This window comes from Natator depressus, chromosome 5 (genome assembly GCF_965152275.1).
Source record: "Natator depressus isolate rNatDep1 chromosome 5, rNatDep2.hap1, whole genome shotgun sequence".
In the NCBI taxonomy this organism is placed as follows: Eukaryota; Metazoa; Chordata; order Testudines; family Cheloniidae; genus Natator; species Natator depressus.
Genome location: NC_134238.1, coordinates 71,190,602 through 71,214,451, shown reverse-complemented (window position 1 = coordinate 71,214,451; position 23,850 = coordinate 71,190,602). Strand labels below are relative to the sequence as shown.

The 23,850-nt window shown below is 42.3% G+C and overlaps 1 protein-coding gene across 1 annotated transcript in view; it reads right to left on the bottom strand.

Moving 5' to 3' along the window:
* Window positions 1-1,977: 1,977 nt before the first annotated feature.
* The window catches only part of YTHDC2 (YTH N6-methyladenosine RNA binding protein C2), a 329,989-nt gene continuing 308,116 nt past the window's right edge, over window positions 1,978-23,850 (bottom strand). Inside the window, exon 30 of the mRNA XM_074952973.1 lies at window positions 1,978-1,988. The gene's annotated coding sequence lies outside the window, so the exon portion shown is untranslated. The remainder of the gene's footprint in view (window positions 1,989-23,850) is intronic.

The following is a 23,850-nucleotide window of genomic DNA, read 5'->3' as shown; positions in this document are numbered from 1 at the left end:
TTTTCTGCAAGGGTCAAAGAAATTTTTTGTTTTCAAGAATGTCAGCAGGAAGAGAAAGCATCATAAATACATATTCATGACAGAAGCGTTCTTGTGCTTATCTTGAAAGTTCTTGTAGGAATTGGATATTATCCACTCAAGGAGGAAAAAAATGCCATGTAACTGAGGTGACTAATCACACAGTGCAAATAGTGAAGAGCCCAGGCTAGAGCAGATCAGAATATTTCTATCAAAATGAAATTTTGATGAAAAACAGACCCCCCCCCAAAAAAGTCATGAGAAATGTTTTCTAGTTTCCCATCATCTGCAGTAAAGCTAATAGTTATGAGTGAAAATCATCCCTGTGCAGAAGGCTACCACAAGGTCTAAACACCATGTGCATCCTTAAGACTCTTCCACATCTGTCCTTTCCCCACCTCCTTGCTCCTGAATTTAAAAAAAAAAAACAAACATGAAAAATTGGCCCAGCTCTGTAAGTTACATGAGGTTCATTTGCTTGTCAAGTCTGTCGTCCTCATCTTCAACCTTTCATCTCTCAGAGTCTTTAGATTGTAAACACTTTGGAGCAGGGATTTTCTTTTTTCTGTGTTTGTACAGTGCCCCACCCAATGGGGCTTTTTGCTGATGCCATTGTATAAATATTTAATAATAAGTCCCACTTAACTCCCTCATAAGGTATTTTGAGGACTTAAGTGTTGTATAGACCTTGTGCTGGCCCATTGCAAAGGGATGAATTTCACCCATGACAGACAGTGAGAGCTCAATCCATAGGCCAATAGATATGTTTGCAGTTTGCACAAATGTTTTCTCAAATAATTTCAAACAACAAAGACCTTAGTAAAATCAAAGTCAGTCTGATGGTAATTCGTGAGCAAAGAATAGTGGCTATGTTCATCACATAAATTGTCTATTCTCAATAGTTAAAGTGGGAAGTTTTAAAACACTCATTTCACTGCTAAGCCCTGGAATCCTCCTATAAATTTCAGTTGGCCTAGCTTCCATTTCAAACCCAACGTTATTTAATGGGAATGATTTGAGAACATCTTGAGACCAAACAAAATTCTTCGAAGAGAAGCCGATGAAACAGTCAGAAATCTTTTAGTTTTTATTTATCAGATAGGCTGTGCAATAGTGGATTTATCCTTTCCTGTGAAAATGAAGGCTTGCCCAGCTGCTTACTCAGAACAAGTGAAAGGAGACAATGCTGTTATCATACAGCAATCTCTCAGTTGATCATCAGACTGGAAAAGAAACAGATAACAGTGGGAAAAGATAATGAGGAGGAAGAATATATACCAGGCTCTATTCCTTGATTTCTCTCTCACACACAAAGTGAGCAGCTGCTGAGAGATCTGGCTAATAACACCATGATCCCTGCTGAAACCCTCTCTGCTGCCACAAGTGACCACCATAAAGAGGCAATGGTCCATGAAAAACAACTCCTGCCTCTACCAATCTGGGAGTCCTTCTCTGTGGATTCCAGGAGCAACCCGGCTGTGCCATGGGCTCCTAAGCCTCCAACCTTTTTGGTGTGGTTTAAAAAACTAACACTGCAAGGTGAATCTTGTAGAGTTCAGTGCCACTTCTGGCCTCTTACCGTAGATTTAGCAGAGGAGGGGACTGATCTGGTGCCATATATTTTACCGATATTCTCTCATTCCTAAATTGCTAACACCAACTTGTGTATTAAACCTGAGTTTATGCTGCTTGTTTACATTATGTATGTATCCCCAGGTTAGACAATGAAAATGGACTAGGTAGTTTCACTTTTGCACTTAGTGCATTTCACTTCTTGGCTCTAGGCGCTGGCACAATGCTGCAATACTATAGTAGCTAATACAGCAAAATAACTCAGTCCACATTAAAAAAAAATTTTTTCTGAGTTTCCATTAACTTAATGAAAACAGTTCTTTTATGTTCACCTTTGTAAAACTTTAAATAAAAATCCTAGAAATTGCATCAAAACTACCTCATAGCTTCCCTTCATGACTACATATGTCAGCAAATTCAGAGTGAAATGGAAGAGATTTTTCTTTGTCATCACTTTCCCTCAATAATTCTGTGAATAGCTCAGTGTGGAAAGGGAGAAAGAAGAAGAATTAAGAAGAAAGCTGAAGCAGGAGGGAAATAATTACTCAAGCACTCATGCCAAAGGTATTTACAAGGAGGGGGCAGAGACTACCTTTTTGACTGCTTTATTCTTACGTTAGCACTCTGATACCATGGTAATGGACATATTGCACATCACTGGATACGCAGACAGATAGCTTTCCATCACATGACTTTTGAGCCACCTTTCCTCCCTTCTCCACCCATCCAGGTCCTTCCGAGAGTGCAGCTTCGCCAGATCCAGGGATCTGGCTCACAACAGCTGAGCAGGTTGGGTAGAGGCCAATTCACCAAGCCACCCCAGATGATGAATCCAAATAAGAAAGGAGGAAAGCCTGAGCCTTTTTTGAAGGCAAAATACCACCCTTTAAAACCTCAATAGAACACACTCGTTCTTAAATCTGTGGCACTATCACAGGATGCATTCTGGAACTGATGGTTATTACAGAGACCATTCCTTTAACACCAGGAACCTATTTTTACAAAAACAACATTTTTCTCACACAGCCTAAAATCCTGGCATGCATGCTGGATTGAGTTTTGTTCTTTTTTATTGGTGGTTTTATTTCAGACACTTTGAGATGCTATTCAAAATCAGACTATTTTCTTCTAATAAAAGGAACAAGAAACAATAACTTTGTCACTTTTGTTTATCTGTTACCAGCACTCTAATCTCAATGGAAGGTAGCCATTATATATCTGTTGTGCTCACATTTTTATGATGGTACTTGGGCAAGGAACAGACTTATTGTGCCTGCAGATCTGCATGAAACATTTTTAAACCAATCTGCAAGGTAACCAAGAGTGTATGAGATGTATGCCATGTACATTTTGAAGCCAGAGCTGTTCCCAATAGGATATATTACTGCCTAATACCCACTTGTGCTTCAGCTTTATTGAATGTAGTTTCTTTTCTACCATTACTTTACCAGTGTATTATCTTCAAATAATTTGAAATGCTTCAAAGCTATACATTGCAACTTTTTATTGCAAATGACATACTTGGGGGGAAGGGAGGGGGAAATGACCCAGCTGCCTAGAATTCAAAATGGAAAGCTGCTACTAGAGTCTCATTTTGGGCTGAATTCTGGCTTGACCCCTGCATGTTGACTATCTGGGTGGACAGAGAAGGAGTCATCTTCTACCCACACTAGAATCAGTGAGAATGTTGCAGCAAGCACATTCACGAGTGGTCTAAAGCCCCAAGGGGCGTGGTCAGCTACAGAGCGGGCATAGCTAGCCTAACCAAACACTTGCAGTAGCATCAATTGCCACATAGCATATTCACCCTAGATCCCACTCAACTTTTCTATCTGTATCCACCACATGCTGGGAGATTGGCTTGGGATAAAACCTCTGTCTGGCAGCTAAATATCTGCTTGGCACACCCACCAACAGCACAGTTCAGAGGGAATAAATCAAGAAAATTGGCCATTTATGCACAATACTTTGTCTCTTTTTTGTATTTATTTGATGGCACCATTTAAAGAACATTAGATAGTTACCTATAAATATGGGATTTTCTGTGTTCTGTGCTCTTTGTGCACATCTTTTTAAAAAGTGACAACAGTGGATACTTGTTTCATCTAAGCAAGGGTTATGATTTGCTTGCTCAGAAATGCTCAAAAAGCATAGGCAATAAGGACATGCTGCCACTGTTACAGCTTATTGCCCATGCTAAATTCTGATACAGGCTGATGCCATGTTCTGTGCAGACTCTGTTCATACTGGGATGCACGATTATACCTGAAGCAATGGCAAAAGCATTAAGGAAAATCTGAAAGTTAGAGAAAATCCTTGTTTAAAGCTTCAGATAGTATAACTTTATGGTTATGCAACAATGTATAATTGTATTGTTTATTTGTTAAGCACCAGTAGGCTATTGTACCTTTAGATACTGCCGGGGAGGGGAACACACAGAATTTGTATTGAAGATCCTGATTTGGTCACCTTGACTGTTTTGTGACAATGTGTAATGCCCACAGCCAAAACTATCTCCCTGGTCTTTAACAACATTTAATTTGGTCATGATTGGTATGAAGCTTAAAGATACAGTCAAAGAATTCACAGGTTTGCAGGTCAAACTTCTTTATTATTATTTTACAGAGAAAGTAATTCAAGATAAATTGCTGCCATCTAATTTTTAGAGTAGACTATTAAGGTTGCTTTTTCTATAGAAAGCAACACGGAACAAGATAAAGCAACAGACAGCTCCTACACCATGGCGAAATATTTTAGAATATTATTCTTTACTATTCGTATTGTGATAGCACCAGTACCTTAACTAGTGTTCAGGGCCTTATCATGCTAGGTGAAGGCACCTAATGAAAGGACAGTACCTGCCCCCAAAAGCTTACAAAGTGTATGTTGAAAGACAGCAGGTGAATAAAACAGACAGAAGCACAAGTTAACAGTGAGACAACTATGGCTATTGTAAGAGTGGCTTCACCACACGAGCTGCCTAGCCATTGTCAAGTGCTTTGTAGGCATTATGGCATCAGTGAGATTTAAAACAGCATAATGTGTTGGCTTTGCAGATTGTTATAGGGAGTTGCTCCCATGCATAAGGGTGGACATGGAAGAAAGGGTGAAGGTGCTTCAATGACATGGTGATTTTCTTCTCAACGCAGGTAGTACTTCATTTTCACAAATGTTTTCAGAGACCGTGCAAAGAGCATCCCAAGATAGACAGGAATGGTGGAGCCTTGTTTGTGCCCTAAGTGATGTCTGACTGGTTTTGCTTCGGTAACTTATGCAGTTAAATCGTTTGATAGATATTCTGCGATAATACTAGTGCGTTGGTTTCCAAATTCCAAAGGGCTTAAGCTAGAAGAATTTCCATGTAACTTGTGTAGAAGGGCTGTATAACCTGCTTCTTGAAAGCAGGTGACATTACAGTACTTCATCGCTTCTGGCTATCATGCTTATTAACAGTGGGAAAGATCAAAAGGGAACCAAAAAAAAAAAAAAAGAGAAAAGAAACTCACAAAAGAGCAAGGTTCTGTTGATGAACAGAACACAACATATTTTTGACCACCTAGAAGCTCCTGGCTCCAGGCAACAGACACACTCAAATATCTACTTAGAGCAGGGATAGGAATAATATTTTTAATCAGCACTTGATGAACATACAAATAATTTACAAGCTAAGTGCATGCTAGCAGAAAACATTTGGCAGACAGACCATAGGGTGCATCCTCTAACGAACAGAGCCAGAGCATGGAACACACAGATGATCTCCATGTGTCTTTAACAATGTTGACGGGTCTCTCAGATGGCGTGCATGATTCTGATAGATATGAACCCACAACAGTTGAAGAACCAGCAGAAAACTGGTGATAAATGTAGAGGACAGGCTAAAACTACTGTGAAAATCCAATCCATCATTATCAAGATCCCAAACGCCCGGTTAGTTTGCAGGTAGCCAGAATTCACCTCATCCCCACCCTCCTACACACACCCTGTAACGTAAAAGGAATGCCATTCCTAGCTAAAGACTCATCTTGCAACATGCTAAGGGCTCCCGGCTCCACACTCAGCCCTTCACAGGATCAGGACCTGAACCACTGAGAACTGTGGTTAGCTCTTCTCAGTTGAGCCATTCTTAAAAAGCAATTCAGATGCCGCTGTATCTCATCACATGCTTGCTGTGTGTTAAAAACAATACAATTCTCTTCAGTTCTGGTCTTGTAACAGTTCAATTTAATGCAAAAAGATTTTTTTCAGTTCGGATGTTGAGCTATAAAACAAGAACTGAAAACGTACAACTTGAAAGTGCTGTTTGGCCTATTTTAAAAGGTTAGAGGACCTATGGATTTCAGTGTTTCCTTTATATTTGTTTTCAGATGATACAAGTGCTCCATCAGAGTTTAGCTGCTGGTACTTTATTGACAGAACTTGTCAGGCCACAAGGAGCTTCTTGTTGGTAAAAAGCATAGTTTGAGATCAATGCATTATCCTATTCTTCTCATAATTCTTGTCAGCTAACCACCAGCCCTCAGAATGAGCATCCATGTGCAGTCAAGTGGTATATTTAAAAAATGGCCCTGATACAAATCCTTTTTATGGGCCTTGTCTTTATGTGTAGATTATCTGCAGATAATACAACAGATGTTTTAAGAATAAATAGCTTAGCTAGACCAAAAAAATCACTTTTAGATGCCACAGTTTAATCATCAGCACTTCATTCCACACACAATTCAAAAAGGTTATACAATGAACTACTAATAAGGTACCGGCCAGGAATAGTTCCAACAAATAATGTGCCAGATTTCCAGCTCACTCCAGCACAAAGGCCAGCAGATTAGCTGGATCATCTTAGTTGGGGGTTTTCCCCAGCACAGGGGTAGCCAGAGAATGGTGCACTACAACTGTCCATGGCTGGGGGCTGACCACTTGAGGTACAACTGCACAGCAAACAAAAACAAAAATCCACAAACCACCGGAGCAAGTCTGAGCCCAGGTCAACTGACTCAAGCGGACAAGGCTTGCACTACAGGGCTAACAACAGCAGTGTAGCTCTGCTTGAGCTGGAGTCCAGACTCTGAAACCCAGCAAGTAGGGAGGGTGTAAGAGTCTCAGCATCAGCCCAAGCGGGAACATCTACACTGCTATTTCTAGCCACATAGTGCAACCCCAAGCGCTTGTTTTTACTATGTAGATGGACAATTCGGGTAATTAAAACAGCTCCCCAGCTACTTTAATCTATGCAGAGTCTGGGTATGGCATAGACGAGGCCCCGGAATAAGGAAATTGTGACCAGCTCTATTGACCTCCTACTCCAAAATGCATCTGGATTCCAGTGGGCAGATGTGATAATCTGGGTCACAACAACTGTTGTGCTTGTCTACACGGTGCTTTAGTCTGCAACAGAGCGGTGTAAGGTTCTGTCCATATTTGGATGGCATGCACTTACTGCCATGTGCACAGTAAAAGTTTCCTTGTGCACATTAACATAGTCCCATTTCACACGACATTAATGTGCAGTAGGGAACTTTTAGTGCACACCAGCAGGGTCCACACAGGCCAGTTACGGCATGACACACTAGTGTGGACTCAAATTTTCACCCCTCCAGAGTGAGCTAAAGTACCATGTAGACAAGTCTTGCGAAATATAAAGAGACAAGGTGGATAAAGTAATGTCTTTTATTGGACCAACTTCTGTTGGTGACAGAGAAAAACTTTTGAACTACACAGAGCTCTTCTTGAGGTCTAACATTCGGCACCACAATCCATATAAACTCAGCCTTTAAGGCCAGAGGGGACAATCATGATCATCTAATCTGACCTCCTGCACATTGCAGGCCATAGACCTCATACATACACACCCCAACCACTGTAATAGGCCCATAACCTCTAATGCAGTGTGACCTGATTTTCATACATTCTGAGTATCTGCAGCTCCCTTTGACTTCACAGGTGACGAGTACCTATGGCTCTCACTGACAGTCGAACCACTTTTGTTAGGGTGGCTTCATATGAATTTAGATGCTTTGCTTTAAGCTCCCAGAATTGAAACTGTTGGACTAAACATCTATGAGGCAAAATCTTTATTATAGGAACGACTGCTGTATCCAAAAAAATATATATAACTACAGGAAATGAGTGGTAATTTTTAATTCTACAGGCAGATGAGTTCAAATAGGGCTTTGCAGAAAGCTTGTTAAAATAATTTATAAATCACGTTGAACTCGGGTATCTGTGTAGAGTTTGCTAATTGTCTTATGCAATAGAATAGGATAATATATTGACATGCTTTTAAAGCAGTCAGGAAGCAGAGAGTCACTCAGTCACTTTATATAAGTCAGTTACTTTTCAGTCCATGCCCGCACTCCTTGTGTTACTGTAGAGCACTATCATTCTGAAGTTATGGCCTAAATATTTTTAATGTGTTGATTTTTCCAAGGCTCAGAAACTAAGTTAAAACAAAGCTCTGAGAGCTAGTCTGGATTTCCACCAAGTAAAGCAGAATTTGACTCATGGTCCCTCCCTCAAAGATCTTAGAAATTTAAGGTCTCATCATGGCATTGCTCTCCACAGAGGTACCCAAATTAATTTCAGGAGGAGTTACATGTATGAAATATACCCTAAATAGTTTACATTCTACCTTGAATCGGATTAATTTAACTAACTAAATTAAGAGAGACTCTTAGGCCTGTGAGCATCAGTCAGCTGCAGGGGGACACCTGCAGGGACCACATGGCAGAATCTGTGCCTATACCTAAACTTAAGTGTAAACTGGAATCAGACTGCATATTGAAATAGCAGTCAGTGTGCTTTAAGAAAAACAAATCAATGGAAAATAAATGTAAACAACCAAATTACAGTATTTTTATAGATGAAACTTTAAATACGACCCAGTGAGGGTGATACTAGATCAAACCACCAAGGAAAGAAGTATATTTTCCATCTCTTCAAATCAGGACTGAATGCCTCTCTGGAAATATATGCTTTTAGCCAAACAAGTTATTGGGCTCAACACAAATGTAACCGGGTGAAATTAATAGCTGGTGATTTACAGGAGATCAGAGGTGGGCAAATTATAGCCCTCGGGCCATACCCAGCCCATCATGGCTTTGGATCCGGCCCGCAGGATTGCCACCCACGTGGTGCTGCAGGGCTAAGGCAGGCTCCCTACCTGCCCTGGCTCTGTGCTGTTCCCGGAAATAGCTGGCACCATGTCCCTGTGGCCCCGGGGGATGGGGGGCAGAGGGCTCCGCGCACTGCCCTCGCCTGCAGGCACCGCCCCCTAACAGCTCCCATTGGCCTCCGGGAACAGGGAACCGTGGCCAAATGGGAGCTTTGGGGGAGGTACCCACAGGTGAGGGCAGTGTGCGGAGCCCTCTCCTCCCCCCCCCCCCCGACCACCCAGGAGCCGCAGGGACGTGGTGCCGGCCGCCTCCAGGAGCGGCGTGGGGCCAGGGCAGGCAGAGAGCCTGCCTTAGCCCCACTGCACGCCTCTGCCACCCCAGAGCCACTCCAGGTAAGCAGCACCGGGCCAGAGCCCAGAGCCTGAACCCCTCCTGCACCCTAACCCCCTGCTGCACCCCTAGCACACCCCGCACCCCTCCTGCCCTGAGCCCCCTGCCCTGAGCCCTCTCATACACCCCGCACCTCTCCTGTGCCCTAAACCCTTGCCCTGAGCCATTTCCTGTACCCCACACTCCCTCCTGCACCCCAGCCCCAGCCCTACATTCATGGCCCTGCATGCCATTTCCCCACCCAGATGTGGCCCTTGGGCCAAAAAGTTTGCCCACCCCTGTACTAGATCATCTAACAGTCCCTTCTAGCCTTAAACTCTATGAATAAAGAGCAACAGTAGCAGCCAATTAGACTCTCTAGTAAGGATTACGATTACAATGTTAATAAACCAAGCATCTCTCAAGTTAAAAAAAAAAAAGAGGAAGGATTGTGGTTACAGCACACCACTGAGAGGACAGGAAATTTATTCTGGGGTCTATTCTTAGCGCTCTCGACTTCTGGTGTGATTTGGGGCAAGTAATTTAATCTTTCTGCTGCAATTTCCTCATCTGTAGAAGGGGGAAACAACACTTATCCATCTCACAAAGGATGACTGAAATGTGACTAAAAGACCAATCTAACGAGCACTGAAATCAATGAGACTTTCCATTGACTTCAATGAGTGCTGGATGAGACCCTTCACAAAAACGGCACCTTTTTACTCAGCTTCTCTCATTGTTCCTGAGTATGCGTGAGGTTCTATCTACTTTTGAGTGATAAATATAAGCTGTTGCTCATTTTATCCCTTTTAGGTCTGCAGAGTCAAGAGAGCTATGGGTGAGTGAGCTGGATTTTACTCCTTGTGTGTGTGTCATCAACAGCATATTTGGCATGGCCAAATCTGCCCTCAGCTGCACCTATGATGTTGTGTTGCATAAATATAAATGAAGGCAGAATTAAGCCTAGTGAATCTTTTTACTGGCGATGATGCATAAGCCAGAAAGAACCCAGGATGACTCTCAGCTCACAGACTCAGGTTAGAGCAAGCTGTTTGGGGAAAAAAGGATTTTTTTCCCCCCTTGGAAATTGAACAATTCTGATATAGGAGTTATTTGGGACAAGAACCCTAGCATCTCATTTCAGTGCCGAACAGCATTTTAATCTGAAGTGTTTTTACATGTTCAGATAGCAGGCAGGCACAAAAGGGCTCCACTCAGGAAATTCTCCAAGAGCAGTGGGATGGAATCCTAATTCCCACACTGAAATAAACTCCAAGGGTTCCATGCATTTAGTCCATGTATGCTGCGGCTCTTCATATCCTGAAGTAGCCTGGACATGGTCTTGGGGACTTCTTTTCATTTTGGGAATTTGGATTCTGCCCTGTAGCTCTTTAGGAATTGCATAAGAGCCACCACCTGTTTATTCAGGCTGTGTTCACTTTCCCCACTATTGAACCAATAATCATTAGAGACTGTATGCTCTGCCATGTCTCAACTAAGCTATGGAATAGTTAAAACACACATTTTCTAGTGTCTGAGCAATCCACAGAAAAGACTGCAAAGCAAGTGCAGGCATACCCGGACAGACTCAGCCTGTTTCTTTCCTATGCCATGCTGGGGCAGTGCAGATGTGCACTGAGAACCCATTGGGTCTCTATCATGCCTACGTTTCCTCCCTCTTTGGTGTGCTGAGGAGACCTGAAAGAGGACTATCTATCTATATACGAAGAGGTGGGGTCTGCTGTATGAGGTCCATTGCTGGTTTTGCTATCCCTCATCCTTGTACAACAGAACTGCTTTAAGCCCCTCTATGCCCATTCAAGTTGCCTTAGTTGCTTAAACTTTAAAAAAAATGCAGAATCTATCTATCAGTGGCTCTCAATCCGTGGCCTCCTTGCAGCCCAGTCAGCACACAGCTGAGGCCCATCTCACATCCTCAGGGCAATACAGGTACTGTGTGTGTGCGTGTGTGTGTGTGCGCGCGCGCGCGCATGCAGCGCACATAACACAGATTGCTGCATATGCAGCCCACAATGGTAAATAGAAATCATAGAATATCAGGGTTGGAAGGGACCTCAGGAGGTCATCTAGTCCAACCCCCTGCTCAAGCAGGACCAATCCCCAATTAAATCATCCCAGCCAGGGCTTTGTCAAGCCTGACCTTAAAAACTTCAAAGGAAGGAGATTCCACCACCTCCCTAGGTAACGCATTCCAGTGCTTCACCACCCCCCTAGTGAAAAAGTTTTTTCTAATATCCATCCTAAACCTACCCCACTGCAACTTGAGACCATTACAGTCTAGATCCATCCTCTTTGGAACCCCCTTCCAAGTAGTTGAAAGCAGCTATCAAATCCCCCCTCATTCTTCTCTTCTGTAGACTAAACAATCCCAGTTCCCTCAGCCTCTCCTCATAAGTCATGCGTTTCAGTTCCCTAATCATTTTTGTTGCCCTCCGCTGGACGTTTTCCAATTTTCCACATCCTTTTCTTGTAGCGTGGGGCCAAAAACTGGACACAGTATTCCACATGAGGCCTCACCAATGTCAAATAGAGGGCAACGATCACGTCCCTCAATCTCCTGGCAATGCCCCTACTTATGCAGCCCAAAATGCCATTGGCCTTCTTGGCAACAAGGGCACACTGCTGACTCATATCCAGCTTCTCGGCCACTGTAACCCCTAGGTCCTTTTCTGCAGAACTACTGCCTAGCCATTCGGTCCCTAGTCTGTAGCGGTGCATGGGATTCTTCCGTCCTAAGTGCAGGACTCTGCACTTGCCCTTGTTGAACCTCAGATTTCTTTTGGCCCAATCCTCTAATTTGTCTAGGGCCCTCTGTATCCTATTCTTACCCTCCAGCGTATCTACCTCTCCTCCCAGTTTAGTGTCATCTGCAAACTTGCTGAGAGTGCAATCCACGCCATCCTCCAGATCGTTAAAGAAGATATTGAACAAAACCAGCCCCAGGACCGACCCTTAGGGAACTCCACTTGATACCTGCTGCCGACTAGACATGGAGCCATTGATCACTACCCGTTGAGCCAGACAATCTAACCAGCTTTCTATCCACCTTATAGTCCATTCATCCAGCCCATAGTACTTTAACTTGCTGGCAAGAGTACTGTGGGAGACCGTGTCAAAAGCTTTGTTAAAGTCAAGGAACAACACGTCCACTGCTTTCCCCTCATCCACAGAGCCAATTCTCTCGTCATAGAAGGCAATTAGATTAGTCAGGCATGACTTGCCCTTGGTGAATCCATGCTGACTGTTCCTGATCACGTTCCTCTCCTCTAAGTGCTTCAGAATTGATTCCTTGAGGACCTGCTCCATGATTTTTCCAGGGACTGAGGTGAGGCTGACTGGCCTGTAGTTCCCCAGATCCTCCTCCTTCCCTTTTAAAAAGATGGGCACTACATTAGCCTTTTTCCAGTCGTCCGGAACCTCCCCTGATCTCCATGAGTTTTCAAAGATAATGGCCAATGGCTCTGCAATCACATCCGCCAACTCTTTTAGCACTCTCAGATGCAGTGCATCCAACCCCATGGACTTGTGCTAATCCAATTTTTCTAAATAGTCCCAAACCACTTCTTTCTCCACAGAGGGTTGGTCACCTCCTCCCCATGCTGTGCTGCCCAGTGCAGTAGTCTGGGAGCTGACCTTGTTCGTGAAGACAGAGGCAAAAAAAGCATTGAGTACATTAGCTTTTTCCACATCCTGTCACAAGGTTGCTTCCCTTATTCAGTAAGGGGCCCACACTTTCCTTGACTTTCTTCTTGTTGCTAACATACCTGAAGAAACCCTTCTTGTTACTCTTAACATCTCTTGCTAGCTGCAACTCCAAGTGTGATTTGGCCTTCCTGATTTCACTCCTGCATGCCCGAGCAATATTTTTATACTCTTCCCTGGTCATTTGTCCAATCTTCCACTTCTTGTAAGCCTCTTTTTTGTGTTTAAGATCAGCAAGGATTTCACTGTTAAGCCAAGCTGGTCACCTGCCATATTTACTATTCTTTCTACACATTGGGATGGTTTGTCCCTGTAACCTCAATAAGGATTCTTTAAAATACAGCCAGCTCTCCTGGACTCCTTTCCCCCTCATGTTATTCTCCCAGGGGATCCTGCCCATCAGTTCCCTGAGGGAGTCAAAGTCTGCTTTTCTAAAGTCTAGGGTCCGTATTCTGCTGCTCTCTTTTCTTCCCTGTGTCAGGATCTGGAACTCTACCATCTCATGGTCACTGCCTCCCAGGTTCCCATCCCCTTTTGCTTCCCCTACTACTTCTTCCCAGTTTGTGAGCAGCAGGTCAAGAAGAGCTCTGCCCCTAGTTGGTTCCTCCAGCACTGGCACCAGGAAATTGTCCCCTACACTTTCCAAAAACTTCCTGGATTGTCTGTGCACTGCTGTATTGCTCTCCCAGCAGATATCAGGGTGATTGAAGCCTGCCATGAGAACCAGGGCCTGTGATCTAGTAACTTCCGTTAGTTGCCGGAAGAAAGCCTCGTCCACCTCATCCCCTGGTCTATAGCAGACTCCCACCACGACATCACCCTTGTTCCTCACGCTTCTAAACTTAATCCAGAGACACTCAGGTTTTTCTGCAGTTTCATACCAGAGCTCTGAGCAGTCATACTGCTCTCTTACATACAATGCAACTCCCCCACCTTTTCTGCCCTGCCTATCCTTCCTGAACAGTTTATATCCATCCATGACAGTACTCCAGTCATGTGAGCTATCCCACCAAGTCTCTGTTATTCCAATCACAATAGGTTGAGAACCATTGATTACATGCATCTATATTGCTGGAAGAGAGCATTACCTTAAAGAATCACATGGCGGCTGAAAACATTACTCAAGTACTTCTTTTCTTCAGCTCTATCCCTTGCTAAACTTTTCCTGATGGCACCTTTCTAATATCTATTGAGGCATTTCTAACATGCTCATCTTCGTAGTATCTAGGCATTGGCTCAAGAGTGTTAGTCTGTCAGTTCCTCTTTGTACGTACTGTAAGGGTTACATTAAGGAGCAATTTTAAACTTTACTGTTGTATGCTTCCTTTCTTTATTTGAAAAATAGCTAGTCCCTCCCTTCATTGTTAGTTTGATGATATGTTCTCCATGCCTTTCAGAGTCTGGGTGCAGAAACTGAAAGGAATGATCTGTTCTATTATAGTTACTACTTATATCAGATCTTCCAGAGCTTCATTTGTCACAAATTATTTCACTGCAGGACTGTGTTCATGCTGCCACTCAGTGGTAGCAAAGGAGGTAGGCAAGTTAGAAAAGTGCATTTTAATATTTTAGACCAATTTTTTTGAGATGGGTTCCTAAAACATACACTAACTGCATATGCCCATTTTCTGAGGGTCTGAACATTTCCCCACAAAAATCACGTAGGGCTAAATGCTGTTCTGATTTACATGAGGCATAGATCAGGAGTAACTCCACTCAAGTCTGTGAAATTACTCTAGATTTGCACTGGTGAATTTGGCCTTATGTGATTTCTTTCAGGACTTAATTAACAGTCACAGCACACAACAAACAGCACATCCTCAAACAGTTACACAGCAGGCATCTGAAACAAATTCTGCTGGATTTACAGTAGTGTAAATCCAGAGTTATTCCATTTGCTTCATTGGAATTATTCAAGGCCTACACTGGTGTGAGTGAGAGCTGAATTTAGTCATTTGGGTTCTGTTGTAGGGGTATCAGAACATTTTTTGTAAGTCTGACCCATGCAGCAAGTCAAGAGATCCTTAGAACATTCACCTTCTGTTGAACTTATACATGTCTGTCAGGGCTGTATCAGCTTCAGCCAACAGCAGCTGCTCCATTGCAGTGGCATATCTAGAAATCAAAATGCAACTGAAACTGTTGCTCTCAAGCAGAGAGGGAGCAGGCAGCTGGCAGGCATGTGTAATTAAATTCCTGGCACACATTGTATGTTTTTATACTTTTCGTTTGGTCAGCAGATATTTAAGTATGCAGATTCTCAAAACCCTCTGCATGGTCTTTTAAAGTGTCGTTGCGTATTTACAGGTCACTGCACATTTTGACTGATCGTCCATTTAGAAATCTAATTCCTTAATTGTTTCAAAAAAATTCCAATATCAAACTACAGATGACATGGGGAGCTCCTCAGTGATTTCAATATTCTCCTTCCAAAACAAAGGAATACCAGCTGGGCTCTATATATAGCTGGAACGTTCCTGCTCACTCCACAACTTGATAAGATGTGCGTTCAATCCCTCATCTACATCTGCCCTCCTTTGCAAAATTGTCATCTTTAGATCCATTGGAGGAGGAGAACAAGAATGGTAAAAGAGAATGAAAAACAAGCAATTCTGATTTTCCTAACAAATACTCAATGAAATTTAAAAGAATATGCAAAGGATTTTGAGAATCTGCACACTCAAATATCTGCTGACCAAAGGAAAAGTATAAAAACATACAACATGTGCCAGGAATTTAATTACACATGCCTGCCAGCTGCCTCTGCTTGAGAGCAACAGTTTCAGTTGCCTTTCAGATTGTGGGTATGTTTTACTACAGCACTATTCTCCAATAGGAAGTCTCTCTGCACCCTGGTATTCTTGTATGGTCAGTACATGGGATACGGCTTTGGTGAATTTTTCCTTCTCCTCTGGACATTACTCCTTTTCCCCCCTCTAGTCAAAAAATGTCATTTTAGGTACATCCAGAATGGTACTTTTATTTTTTTCCATGTACCTGTACATTATACATTCTGTAGTTCCTATCAGTATTGTTAAACACTTTATAAACACCTTCAAAACATGCATCAAGTCAACAAGTGGCTCCAGTAAAATCAGCTCATGTTAAAAATTCCCCAGCTCTGATGGTGACCAATTAAAAAAAATCAATCTAAAGATCAACTAAATAAAAAAGCCCTAATATGCCCTGAATACAGCCAAATTCAGGTCTGGATCACGGAAATTGAGTTCCAAAGGTGAAGGCCCTCCAGTCAGTCCTGGAAAGCTGAGTCCCAGGTAACAGAAACTGCATCTCCAAGGATCTAATCTTGAAGGTGTTCTGTTTTCTCTTTCAGCTCATCTCTGTCTATCCATTCCATCTGCATGCAACAGCTGCAGATAGGGAACTAGATGCTTTTTAGCCAGGTACTGCCGGAATAATGTATTAGCTGTTGAATCTCGGTGATATTCAGGTAATGTGTTATTTGATGCTCTGATCCCTAGGATTATGAGACACAAGTTTACCCACATCATCAGTAATCCTGTATGTTTCATTTCACACCTCCTAAACTGTTTGATCCAATAGAATAACTGTATGTCGAATACAAGAATGAGAGCACAAAAGCAACCAGAAAGGAATGGTTTGGTAGCTGTAATGTTGAGGAAAGGAACATTTGGTTGGATTGTGTCCAGTAAATCATTCTGGCTCTACTTGTTCTATAGTAATGGGAGCAACATAAAAGGAGCTTCTTGCCACAGGCTGCCATTGAGGCCAAGAGTTTAGCAAGATTGAAGACAAGAGTTTGTGAAAGCATATAAAGCTGTGTTTCAACGTTTAAGATGATCTCTAACTATCGGTATTAGGATGAAACTTTCATGAGGACAGTTTATCCCACATTTACCTACTTGCAGCTTCCTCTGAAAGATCGGACAGTGGCCAGCACCAGAGACCGAATACTGGACTAGATGGGCGTTGGGTCTGATCCAGTATATCAATTCCTAAAGTCCTCAGTAAACACCCAGTTGGATAAAAATACATTGTGGGTCAGTTTCTCCTCTGTGGTGCAGCTGGTTTGCACTACATTGCTGGTGTAAAAGGATCCCAAAGCTGATATTAACCAACCCCAGGAGAATCAGCCCAGTGAAGGGGGATCCTTCAATGACAGAGCCAATGTAGCAGCTCCTACAGCACACTCATTCCAGCAGCCAGCATGGAGGCAACCTTAAGTTTCCAGAGCCCCTAGTGATGTCCAGCTGTTATATCAGCCGCCTTTTGGGAACAGTGGCAGCTGCCACAAAGTAGAACAGCCATTAGGCTGCTCTACCTGTTGCCAAAGAACTGTCCCAGCACACAGCCAGACCAAGACTGGGGAAGCACAAAGGCAGTTTAAAACCAGCTTTGTGCCACACCCCACATCCATTCCTGAGTTGCACTGTGCCATAGCTGAGGATCTGGACAAGTATATAGCTACCTATAGCCATAGACAGAAATGATGAGAAATAGCTGCACACTTTTACATACAGCACACATTGAAATGGGAAGTGCTGTATTTTCAAATATAGGATCCTAAGCTGTGAATGTTAATACAGAAGCAAACGTAATTACACACTGAAGGTAAAATCTACTCTGCCTGCGTAGAGCCCTAGTATTCGGGTTCTACGTTGTAGAGTGTAAAATGGCTCGGGTCAGGGCAAAGCTGCTGTGCTGGCCTCTCTGGCTGCTATTCCAGCTTGTGGACTGCCAGAGCCTCTTTGTGCCAGTTGTATGGGATACTGAGGCCACTTGATTGTGTAAACTTTAATATATAGCCCTTCCACTGGCCCTTCCCTGTGTGGCCTTCTGACCAGACTCAGTGAGGCCAGCTCAGAGACCCTTTCTGCATTCTGTATGTATCATGCATATTTTGCACACCAGTTATCCCTTTGCACCCATTCATTCATATTTTGAATACACCATTTAGAAGCCTATTTTGAGGGAGACTATTAGATCTTCAGAGGGAATGGGGTGAAAAGGAAAGATTTGCTGGCCTCAAAACATAATTACAACAAACAGGGTCAGATCCTCAGGTGTAAGTCAGCATAGCTCCACTGAAGACAGAGCTCAGCCCCTTTATGCCACCTGAGCTTCTGGTCCAAGGTTAGTAACAGTAACCCGTAACAAGTGTGATCATATGACAATGTGGATTGAAGTGTCTGGTAGCACTAAACAAATAATTATGTTTAAATGCTCAGTTGCCCCACTAAGGCTTGTAGGATGCCTGCATGCTCTTATCAATATTTTTTCAACAGCTGGAAAAAGCTTAATGCTCCAATATTTGTTTCATATGCCCTTACAGGCAGCCAGATGGACTAGAGCCCACAAACAATTACTCGAAACTTCAGTGATAAGAGAAAAAATAATCTGCTCCAGCAACATGACTTTCCAGTTCCTCCTTCACAGTAACATCCCAAAAAGGTAATATAACTCCAATGAACGGCCCACATCCATGAAGAACTAACTATTGTTATATACACAAACGGCAATGGCTAAGTTTTCCAATAAATGTGTGACTCAAGTTGATAGACTTATTATTTGCCACGTGTTCCTTTGACTTATTCCATGAGTTTATAAAGTGATCAATAGCCAAGGTCTAAATAAAAGGAGGAGATTTCCAGGATTACTTCACCACTGATATGGGACTCCATGGGTATAGGTTAACCTAAAACTAGGTCAAGTAGATAGTTAATTACCGCAATTTGCACAAGCCCTTTTTTCAGATGGATTTTCAAACAGTGCATTTCACGCATGCAATTGGGAAACCAATGGTGTGCAAAAGTAGAAGATTTTCAGAAGTGTCCTGTCAAGAGCAAGTAAAGCTAAGGAATTTGAATATGACTTAACTTTATGCCTTTATTTATATGAGCAATCTGCTCTTCAACAAATTCGGCAACAAGCTTTCATGCTCACAGTTGCACACTAATCAGCATCCCTCTGCTAATTAACAAGTGTTACCAACTATTATTCACCTCTTCATTTGCATTATTTAATTGCTCTTTGTTCAAACAGGGCCCTTTGCAACCAAGCAGAAAATTGAGAGCAGACAATCAAATTACAGCTGAAATTAAAATAGGATTATTTTCTCCAAATCCATAATTTAATATCCCTCTTCAATATTTGCTCCTCCAACACTGTTCAAAGCTAACCATTTGCTTGCATGTCTCATTAGCAGGGTTAAACACACCTTCTTATTTTCTTCCATTCTTTGTAATACATCTAATGGAAGTAGGAGATTGTTGGGATTCCTCTAGACAGAGTTTTAGAGCCACAAGTTCCCAATTGCTGTACTATATTGCTCCTCAGAGGATACGACCTCAGACACTGCGGGACCCCTGGAAGACCTGCCATAAGAAATAAGTGTCCTACCTTCCAGAAAAGTTGTTACTACTCTCTTCATCTTTGAGCCTGAGAACCAAGCACTTGAAGCTCTAGTGTAGGACTGATGTGTAGGGTGCATAGGCAGGGCAGACCATGTGCAGAGGCCCTCCCAAATGCTGTGCCCCTTCACTGCAACCATGGATGTACACAGGTTCCGCTCAGATCAGGTTCTCTGAAGATGTTGTGGAGAAATGAGAATTTGCACTTTAAAAATTACTGTTTCTTTAACTTCTGGTACTGCTGCAGGTAATTTTTGTAGCATCCTGATCAATTTTGAGATTAAAAACCATGCACAAACATCTCTGTAATTTAAGAGCATTTAGGGTAGCCTGTAGGTCTGAATTTTTTCCTCTAAATAGAAAATCTGATTACCAGGACAGAGTACAACTGGTTATAAACTAATTTTACTTTATAATTGAAGGTATTTTGTTATTTCCCTCTAACTCTTATAATTTGGCAGTGGTGAATGTTATATCATTTATTATAGATTTGACTCCTCAGTGAAATGACCTACATTATGGTGACACCTATTTTTAAAATGTAAACACCATGCTAGCCTCGGTCTTTTAAAAAAAATCTCTGCCAGGTGCAACAGACTAATGCAATTTAATGTCAAAGTTATATGCGCAGCACGTCAAAACAATGAGGGAAGTTATTCCAGCCCTAAATGGTTTGCTGACTTGTACACCAATCTAGACGAAACAGTACTTCAGCCAATAGTATATCCCTGAAGTTGCTTTCAAGCACAGCACTGGTCACATTTCTAGTGGCTTCTTGTTTTGAGAAGCTTCATCTTGCTGGACAGTGCAATTGATTCAGATACCATTTAAGTAAACTGCCAAGAGAGGGGAGAAGCGAGTGGCTGAGTGGGGAAATGGGGACAAGGGCAGATGTGCCTGACTGAATGGGAGAGGCTGGGGTCAGCCAGGGGCTGCATGGGGGAGGCTCCCTAACAATCCCTCCCTGCCCTCCAAAAACACCTGTTCCATACTTCTCCCATCCACACCCAACAACCCTTGAGGTTCACTCCTAGGCTTCTTCACAGCAATTACTTCCCTCTCCCTCAGTTCCTCCATTACCACTGACTCCCACAAGCCTTTGTACTGCTTCTGAGGGCTGCAGGAAATACATTTCTGTAATGTAGTTTAAATGAATTATTACTCAGAGTAGTGTATTAATATGCCTAGTAAGGAATCTATTTGTCCAAAAAAACAAAAACAAAACATGTCCTGAATCTTTTTCATTGTCTATTGTTACAGACATACTTCCTGATGGGTATTTTGAAATAAATTACCAAAATAATACAATCACACCGGTTTCAATTGTTGTTTCGACAAAATATGCAGAATTTTAAAATATGATGCACAGAATTTTTAATTTTTTTTTTTTGGCGCAGAATTCTCCCTGGAGTAGCACCTGCACTGTCAAGTCCAATGCTGAATATGTGTCTGGATTTGTAATACAGCCCAAGCAGCCTCTGTGTATTCATGCTTGCCACCATAGCAGCACAGTGCACTATGCTGGCAGACAGAAAGCCCAGAAATGAAGCATGGGAGAGAGACAGTGGAAACCAGGGTTTTGACTTTTTTTTAGCCTGTCTGGCTTCCACACTACATCCCACAACTCACAGCAAAAGAAATCCCATGATGCTCACTGCTCAACCACATAGCAAAGGACCATGTGATGCCCCCCAAGAACTCGACTCCTTCCGTTCACATCAGACTATGACCATGCATTCACACAATGCGAACTGAAGACAAAACAGACATTGTGTGCACACTATTGGTGCAACTTGTGTACTACAAATTAGACATGCATTGAAAAGCTTTGCATTAACCCCTCCCGTAGGATGTAGACGAACCTATAGCCTTACTTGCTTGTTTACCAAAGCGACCAAAAAGATGTGTTATTGCTAATTAGCATATCAGGGTATAGGCAGCAGCAACAGCATTGAAGAAATCTCCTTAGTAGAGGATGGGAAGCCAAATCAATTATGCAAAACATTGCTGCAAATGAGCGCCTATAGCCGATGCAAGACAATTTAGTTTTCAACAGATAATTAGTGGAGCTGGTAGGCAGTTTTCAATACAACCCTAATTGTAAGCTAAATATAACAGAGTGCTGTTGTGAGGATTAATTGGTTAATGTTTGTCAAGTGCTTTGAACATGCAAAGAGCTATGCAAGTGCTAAGTAGCGTTATTATTTTAATACAAAAGGATCAGGCAGACATTTGCATTTTTCCTCACTAGTCAGCTACATATGATCTGACCGGCTTTTCTTCACAACAAAAGGAATTGTCTAAGTGCATGAGTTCAAAAATATAAGACTGAAATCAAATGGGAGCTGCAACGTTAAAAAAACAAAAAACAACGATTATGTGGCACTCACTGCCAGAGGATATTATTGAGGCAAAAAGTGTATAGTAGAATTCATAAAAGGTTTGAATACTGTTGCTTCACTTTTCAAAAGTGACTAATTTGTAGTGTCTCCATTTCAGGGTGCCCAATTTGAGTCACCTTTAAAAAGCCTGATATTCAGAGTATAGGTGCTCAGCATTTCTGAAAAAATCAAACTCAGTTAAAGTGCCTCAACTTGGGCACCCAGGAACTAAAATCACTGGTCACTTTTGAAAATCTTGTTCTTCTGTAAATATCAAGGCTATCTGGGGTTGTGTTTGATAGGAAAATTTATAAGGACTATCAACCATCATGCTTTAGGTTATAAATCAACCACTAGTTATGTAGGATTGAGAACAAATTTCCATCTAGGAGTGTTCTAATGCATAACTGTCCATGGTGGGGATTTTATTTCTTCCTTTGAAGCGTATGATACAAATACTAGTCTAGCGGGGCCATTGATCTGATCCAGTATGGTTATTCTTATAAAGGGTGTATAAAGGCTGTTGGGTGAGGGAAGGAACAGGGTGAATGCTAAGCTCTGGAATACAACCTACAGGTGTAACTGGACTTTAGAGTTGAGCTACAGACTGTGTTACACATGGGGTCACATGAGACTCAGTCCCCATTAGAATCCAGGATCCTTCCAGCTCCCATTCTTTTATTTTACTTAGCATAACACCCGTCTGTCTTATTTAATTTAATAGCACCCAGTTATGTATGAATACACACTGTTGCTATCTCAGGTCCAGATTCTGAAATGCTTACTCACAATAAGAAAAAGAAAAGGAGTACTTGTGGCACCTTAGAGACTAACCAATTTATTAGTCTCTAAGGTGCCACAAGTACTCCTTTTCTTTTTGCAGATACAGACTAACACGGCTGCTACTCTGAAACCTCACAATAAGTAGCTCTTACTCATGTGGAAAGTCCTACTTACCTTCAGTGGAGTTATTTGCATTAATAAGTAGTACTCAGCACGAACAAGGGTTGCAGAATCTGGACTTAAGTGAAGACTGGGAAATGTAAATATATATTTTAAACAGTGAAGTGTGATCAGAATGGAAGGAAGCTAAATACATTCTGATTGCTGAAGGGCTATTTCCATTAAGCAGTCACTCACAGCTATAACATTGGGATCTATTTTGAGGCGAAAAATGTTTGCCAAGGGCTATCAATAGGTTTCAGAATAGCAGCTGTGTTAGTCTGTATCCGTAAAAAGAAAAGAAGTATGTATGCATCCGATGCAGTGAGCTGTAGCTCACAAAAGCTTATGCTCTAATAAATTTCTTAGCCTCTAAGGTGCCACAAGTACTCCTTTTCTTTTTATGGTTATCAATAGCTCATTCTTAGAGGAGGCACTGAATTACTCATCTCCACCAGGACAGACCGCAGGGACAGGTGGAAGGGATCTCCATTTAACAACTCATAGATTCAATAGATACTAAGGTCAGAAGGGACCATTATGATCATCTAGTCCGACCTCCTGCACAACGCAGGCCACAGAATCTCACCCACCCACTCCTGAGAAAAACCTATGTCTGAGCTATTGAAGTCCTCAAATCATGGTTTAAAGACTTCAAGGAGCAGAGAATCCTCCAGCAAGTGACCCTTGCCCCATGCCTCAGAGGAAGGCGAAAAACCTCCAGGGCCTCTTCCAATCTGCCCTGGAGGAAAATTCCTTCCCGACCCCAAATATGGCAATCAGCTAAACCCTGAGCATATGGGCAAGATTCACCAGCCAGACACTACAAAAAATTCTTTTCTGGGTAACTCAGATCCCACCCCATCTAATATCCCATCACAGGCCATTGGGCCTATTTACCATGAATATTTAAAGATCAATTAATTACCAAAATCATGTTATCCCATCATACCATCTCCTCCATAAACTTATAGAGTTTAATCTTAAAGCCAGATAGATCTTTTGCCCCCACTGCTTCCCTTGGAAGGCTATTCCAAAACTTCGCTCCTCTGATGGTTAGAAACCTTCATCTAATTTCAGGTCTAAACTTCCCAATGACCAGTTTATATCCATTTGTTCTTGTGTCCACATTGGTACTGAGCTTAAATAATTCTTCTCCCTCTCCAGTATTTATCCCTCTGATATATTTATAGAGAGCAATCATCTCCCCTCGACCTTCTTTTAGTTCAGCTAAACAGACCAAGCTCCTTGAGTCTCCTTTCATAAGACAAGTTTTCCATTCCTCAGATCATCCTAGTAGCCCTTCTCTGTACCTGTTCTGTTTGAATTCATCCTTCTTAAACA